This window comes from Carlito syrichta, unplaced genomic scaffold (assembly GCF_000164805.1).
Source record: "Carlito syrichta isolate Samal-C Ts95f unplaced genomic scaffold, Tarsius_syrichta-2.0.1 Scaffold142889, whole genome shotgun sequence".
Taxonomy (NCBI): Eukaryota; Metazoa; Chordata; class Mammalia; order Primates; family Tarsiidae; genus Carlito; species Carlito syrichta.
Window position 1 is genome coordinate 27,978 of NW_007086985.1, and position 7,281 is coordinate 35,258.

Here is a 7,281-nt window from a genome sequence, read left to right on the forward strand (position 1 = left end):
GCAGCAGCACCACCCCCATCTCCAATCCTACTGGAAATGAGCTGTCTCTCAGGACTAAGCCAATATTGGCTGATTACATCACTGCAAATAAGGTCAGGGTCTGGACAGAAACCTGAGTCCAAGACTCCCTCTTCCCGGCAGCAGCCCTCAACCCCCTTCAGCAACTTTCAAGCACTGATCAGCCTACTCCATCGATGTTCAGCTCTCACCACACTGGCAATGGGTCTAGGTGCCCTTAAGTCAGGGAAGCAGGTAGACTGAGGATCACCTTTCAGTGGTTGAGTTTATCTCTACAAAGGGGAGGAGGGAGTAGATTTTTGTGCACTAAGTGTCAAACCCTGCCCTCGACAATTACAGACACTGATACTTAATATACTTAGTAACTACACACAGAGATAAACTTACTTGGAAATACTCAGAGAACAGCTTTTTCCAAGCTCCATCAGGGGCCATTTGGGGGCACCTTAAGCCTCTTCAACTTTACTCTTGGACTAGTGAGTTTGGGGACAATAATGTCTCCCCATTGACAAACATCCGGGCATCAACCTCTGCTGGCAAAGAGCTTTGTAAAAATTGCCTGGGAGTTAGGGGCTGACAGTAATGGGGCGGAAAGAGGAGGTGTCTCTGTTCTAGAGAGTACTATCACTGCTAGTAATTAGTCTTTCTTGGTAGTTTCCATCTTGAGGGGAAAATGCTTTATTTGCCCATCACAGAACAAACAGAACTGTAAGTGGGATTTCACAATATTTACAGCTGATTCTTGCTTAAACGCAACTTTCTCAATGAAGTCTTTCTTGACTACCTTATCTAGCCATTTCAGACTCTCGATCTTTCCTTAATGTCACTTACTAAAATTTGAAATTATTCCATCTGTTTACTTATTTGATTGTCTTAGTTTTGCTTGTTTTTTGCTTTGTTTTGTTTTGTCTGTTTTGTTTACCATTATATCTCTGCCCCCTAAAATAGTGCCTGGCATATAATAGTTACTCAATGAATATTTGTTTAATTTAAAAAGTGCATTTTGGCCGGGCTTGGTGGCTCAGCCTGTAATCCGAGCACTTTGGGAGGCTGAGGCAAGTAGACTGCCTGAGGTTGCAGGTTCGAGACCAGCCCAGGCTACTTGGCAAGACCTCGTCTCTACAATAAATCAAAAATTAGCCAAGTGTGGTAGCACACACCTGTAGTTCCGGCTACTTGGAAGGTTGAGACAGAAGGATTGCTGGAGCCCAGCAGGTCAACGCTGGGGTGGCCATGAGTGTACCATGGCAATCCAGCCTGGGTGACAGAGTGAGACTCCAACTCAAAAAAAAACAAAAGTGCATTTCAAGTACTGATGAGAATTGTTAGTGTTGCAGCCAAATTTCTGACAATTTGCCCCCTTCGGGGGCAAAGGGAATATTAGGAATCAAGGATGGGTTATGATAGGGGGTATACTGAGACCTAGGGGTCACAAATTCCCTTGTCACCCTTCATCCAATGGTCCTGTTTCTCTCTCCAGTGTCCCAGTTCCATGTCCCTCTCTTCCTGGGATTTCACCGGCTATCCTCAGTACTCCCCTGACCTCTCCCAAAGCCTGCCCTGTTTCCTTCTGAGAGTTGGCTGCTGGGTTAGAAGAAAATTATGGGCAGAATCAGCTATGGGCCAAGTTAAGATTCCAGGACCCCTGCTCCCTGGTCAAGCCTAGAAGAGCCCCAATGTCTCTCAGATGACTCTATACTCCTATAGCTCCCTGTAGGACCCTAGCAATAGTCTCAGATCCCTTTTCTATTCTACAAAGTTTCCTCCCAACAAAAAACCAAAGATTCTGGAATAACATGTCACCAGGCCTCTGCCAGCAGACTGAACGTCCTCTCCTAATTTACAAATGAAAACATGCTGTTAACATCATTCCCTCCTCATAGGTCACTGGGCAAAGCTGGACTGAGTCCTTGGTAGCATGGACAATGCTGCAGCTCCTACAGCTGATGTCTTACACCCACCTTCTCCCCACTGCAGGGTATCCCTGGCTGGCTGCTCCATCCCAGCTGTGGAGAAGCAAGTCTGCCATTCCCAGACTCCCCTTTTTCTTTTCCTCTCAGTTTCTGAAGCCTTATATAACCTTCCTGGGATTCTTCCTCCTGAGCCAGTGACCCTCTGTCAGCAATCTCCTCAGCAGTTTGTCTCCAGCTTTCAGAGCCTTGTCTACATGCCCTGCAGATATTGTTGGACCTGCCTGGGGAGAGGGAAGCTTTCACTCTAAGAAACAAACACCCTCAAGAAGACCCATAATGAAAACTTCAGTAGGTTCCTGGATGATCTGTTGGCCCATGGGGAGCAATCTCCCTCTGGCCTAACAGGACTCTTTGAGGGGAAACAGGACATATACTGGATGATAGTTTTTCAGTTTGGCCTTTTCTTCCCCACATTACTCTGATCTCTCTCATAGCATCCCTGGGTCCATCTATCCCAGAATAGTGCTTCATGGCCCCTTTTCATGTTGTTTCCATATTGACCTATCTACCCAGCATAGCTTAGATACCATTATCGGAGCCTCCCTCTTCCCTCTCTACCTCCCACCCCAATTCCCAGAGACTGGGCCAGTGGAATCTTCTGTACTGCAGGCAGCCGGGGTTGAAGCTCAAGTTCTGGACAAGAGCTGAGAGGTAGAGAACTATGTTCATCTAGGAACACGGGGCTGTAGATATGTTGGTCACAGGGCACAGGGCAACTCTTCTCAGGGTACTCAAAATAGAGCTGACTTTGCTTCTCTTCCGCCCACCACAGAAGGTCACCGAGCTAGTCCTGAGTCCTTCAGCCTTCCCGCCTGGGCTGAGGGGAGAAGCTGGTTCCTACTTGGGCCTGAGCACCCCCTAGAGGCTGCAGGAAGCAGTGCGCTCCCACCTTTCAACTGGAGGCTGGAACCCAGTTTTTTCCTCCTTGAAACTGGCTCTCCGTAGCCTTCCTTCCTCACTCCCCTCAGCCCTGGCTGTGCAGTCTTGGTGGCATGTCCCTTTCTGTGCTCCTTTCCCTTCCTCAGCTGCCCAGAGCAGATCTGGGGACCTCAATCTCTTGCTTGACTTTCTGGGGAACTCAAGCCCAGAGAAATTCAACCATCTCCTTTTCCATGTAGTCTTCTGGATCCTAACCAGCAGATTTCTGACTTCCCCCAGGGGATCTCACTGGGAACCTGTAAATATCTTCATGGTCAGAGATTCCTCCTGCATTGTCAAGGGCCATATTTAACCTGGACACTGATCCATCGTCCCCTGGGATGTCTGTGAGGAGCCTGCCCCGCTGTTGATCTGAGTTCTCAGTAATTTCTCCTAGGACCCACTAAGTGCTGGGTGTGCTGGGTGTGCTGGGCCTGATGCCTGTGGCTGTATACTCCAGGAAGCAGAGACTTAATTGCCCCTTTCCCCAGTGTTAGAAGGCTTAGGAATCAAGTTCCAGGCAGCCAAAAAGAGATTGCTGCTCCCAACTGACTCCTCCAACATAAATATTTTCTCTTACTCTGTCTAAAAAGGGCCTTCTGAATAGTTCATTCTTTCTTCTCTATGAATAAATAATATTCATATCTATCGGGCATATGCCGGTATCTTGCACTATGCTAAACACTTGATAGGAATGATTTCATTTTATTAAATATACATATCATAATTGCTATGGTTTGAATGTTTTCATCCCTTCCAAATTCATGTGTAGGAAGCATAATCCCCAATGTAGAAGTGTTTGGAGGTGGGACATAATGGGAGGTGTTTAGGTCATGAGGGTTCTGCCATCATGAATGGATGAAGAGGGGCTTTTGGTAGGGGGTTCACTCTCTTCTGCTCTTCTGCCACATGAGGAACCACATTTGTCCCCTTCAGAGGATGTGGTTCAGGTCGCCATCTTAGAAGTGGAGAATAAATCATTACCAGACACCAAACCTGCTAGAAACTTGAGCTTGGACTTCCCAGCCTCTAAAACTGTGAGAAATAAATTTCTGTTCCTTATAAGTTACTCAGTATCAGATATTTTGTTATAACAGTACAAATGGACAAAGACAATACTATTAATGTATTACCTATTTTATGAATGAGGTAGCCAATATCAGGTGTCTTAACCATTCATATTACTAGCAAGTGGTAGAGTCAGGCATGATTTAAAACCTGGCTGCCTGACTCCTCAGGGTGTGCTCCTACTCCTATCAAGGGGAGTACTGGTAAATTTTTAACAGCTGCTCTCTAGAGAGGAAGAAGAACTGATCTGTAACACTTAACTGATTTTTGTGGTGTAAATACTCCTACCATGGCCAACTTCAAGCTATCAACAAGACATCACCAGATGTAAAGTTGGGAAGAGATGTGCAATTATGGACTACACACAGCTTTTCCGTCATACAAACATGATAGATACAAATAACCTCAAGAACACAGGTAACAGTACAATTTAGTAAAATATTAGGAGGATGAGTTTTGAATATTGGTTATCATTTTTTTTTATTTCAAGGGTACACGTGCAGGTTTGTAACCTATCTTTGGAAGTTTTTTGTTTGTTTATTTGTTTGTTTGTTTGAGTCAGAGTCTTACTCTGTCGCCCAGGTTGGAGTGCAGTGGCACACTCACAGCCAACCCAGCGTCGACGTGCTGAGCTCCTGCGATCCTTCTGCCTCAGCCTTCCAAGTAGCCGAAACTACAGGTGAGCATTCCCACGCCCAGGTAATTTTTGATTTATTGTAGAGATGAGGTCTCACCAAGTTGCCTGGGTTGGTCTCAAACCTGTGGGCTCAGGCAATCAACTTGCCTCGGCCTCCCAAAGTTCTGGGATTACAGGCTAAGCCACTGAGCCTGGCCTTAGTTTAATTTTTAGTAACAGCTGGGCCCCACTGTCCACACACTGCCTTAATGTACAGAACAAGTATCCTCTCTGCTTTAGTCACTGCTATATCCTCAGCACTTATTTAGTAAATACTGAAACGTGTTGTTCCCACTTCCCAATTATACATAAAATCTGTTCATTTCTCTCTGCCTCCTTAGTGGTGCAAACAACATCTTTTCTTGACCAGTCATTGAAATAGCCTCCCTGCTTCCCTGCCCTCTGCAACACATTCTTCTTAACTATAGTGATCGTCAAAAACATGTCTGAGATCACCTTATGCTCCTGCTTCAAACTTTTTTTTTCTTAAAGATAAAAGTCAGTTTTAATTCTAATGTACCCACGGTCTCCAACAGGAGCAGCTTGGAGATGTGGAATCACTTTGTTTTTCACTTTTACTTCCCTTCCTACCCCACAGAATCACTATCCAGTTGCCAGTGTGTTTCACATCCCTTTCATCCCTATCACTTAAACTTTTCAGTGGTTTACTGTTATACTCCAAATCAAATCCAAATTCTTTATCCAAGTTAAATGATCCAACTCAGGTCTAACTCTCCAAACTTGCTTCTTTCCTCCCTTCTCCACTCCCCTTTCTCTCCAGTCACCTGGTGCTCAGATCTTCAAACACACCAAGATCTCAACCCCTTAGGACTTTGGACCTGCTCTTCCTTTGTCTAAAAATCTCTACCTCCTTTTTTTGTTTATTTGTTTGAGTTTGAGTCTCACTCTGTCACACAGGCTGGAGTGCAGTGGCACACTCAAGGCCACCCTAGCTTCAACCTGCTGGGCTCCAGTGATCCTTCCACCTCAGCCTTCCAAGTAGCTGGAACTACAGGTGTGCGCTACCATGCTCAGCTATTTATTTATTTATTTATTGCAGAGAGGAGGTCTCACCAAGTTGCCAGGGTTGGTCTCAAACCCGTGGGCAGAGGCAGTCTACTCGCCTTGGCCCCCCAAAGTGCTGGGATTACAAGCTGAGCCACCAAGCCCAGCCTACCTCTTCTTCCTAACACAGCTAGTTCCCTAACTATGCCCCCTCCAAACCTGCAGCTCACTGTTTAAAAAGGCCTTCCTTGTCCACTTTGTGTAACACTATGTTGCCTATTGACGTACTCCATTCCTTTCCTTCACAGTTTGTTGTCAAACTATTACACATTTAGTTCCTGTGTTCCTTTCTTGTCTGTCTCACTTCCCCACTAAACTATAAGCTCTGTAAGTGCAGGGATCATTTCTGCATCCCCAGGGCCCATCATGTTGTCCGACCAATAGTGTTTTAACATATATAATTGTTGAATAAATAAATGAACCTGGAGGCCATATATGGCCACAGTGCTATTCTGACCACCAGACAGTCCTATATGAGCAAGGTGTGAATTCTTGCAGGACCACAAAATAATTTTCTGACCTGTCCCAGCAGGAACTTTTCTGTGACCCCCAAATCTGTGAAGATCATTCAAGACATAGACTGAGTCAATGCAAGGCTTCCACTGTCAGGCACCTCTTCTACAGGCCCAAGGTCTGAACTGGAAAGAAAATGCCCACTGTGGATGGTTTTACAAAGAACCTAGTGACCCTACCTTGGGACACCCTTTGCCTGGCATAGGAAGACTATTTAATCTGGTGTCTATGGAGATTATGAGAGGAGATCCTAGTAGCCTGTTCTCAGGCTGACAGGGAGCCACTTGGGGCTTTCCACCCAAGGATGGTCACTCACTCTGTCATTTTATTCCCTTACCTTTAGGTGTTCAAAGTGTAAGCAGGTGAAATTTGAGATTCCAATTACTAATGCTTTGCTCAAGACAAGGGGTGTGGGAGAATAGACTATCACCTGAGAGCTCTAAGGGAAGACTTCAAGGGGGCTGAGTGACAATGGAAGCTTCCATATGGTCCAAGTGGTGCCCACCTGATCTCTGCAAGGCCCCCATGGTCTCCCACAGGTCCGTGAATAGACCTTCCTATCCTAGCCCCAGGAATTCTACTATACCATGACAATGTCTTCATCTTTTCCATGACCTCTCATGATCAACCTTCCCAGATCCAACATTTCCCAAATCTTGAGAGCCTTCTCTGCCAGGTACAAGGGATACAAGGATAAGTACATTGCTATAACTTACCAGTTATGAGTCTGACAGCTATAGATTCAAGTCTGGGCTCTGCTATTCACCAGCAATATGACCTATTTCTCAGAGCTTCAATCTTCCATAGAGGACAAAATCATAGTCCCTACCTCTCAAATCACTGAATGCTGCTTTCAATTATCTCTTGAGTTGGCAGCCAAACCCTGGCAGACTAGAGCTCAGGAGGGAGTATGAGAACCCTCATTCCATTCTGGGAAAGGGACAGCAATCTTGGAAAGGAGAGCAAGGGGATAGGTCTGCGATGCAGGGCTGACTCCTAAAATTGGTCATGGAGTCTTCCATACCCAGCTTCCACCAGGGCTAGCCTCAA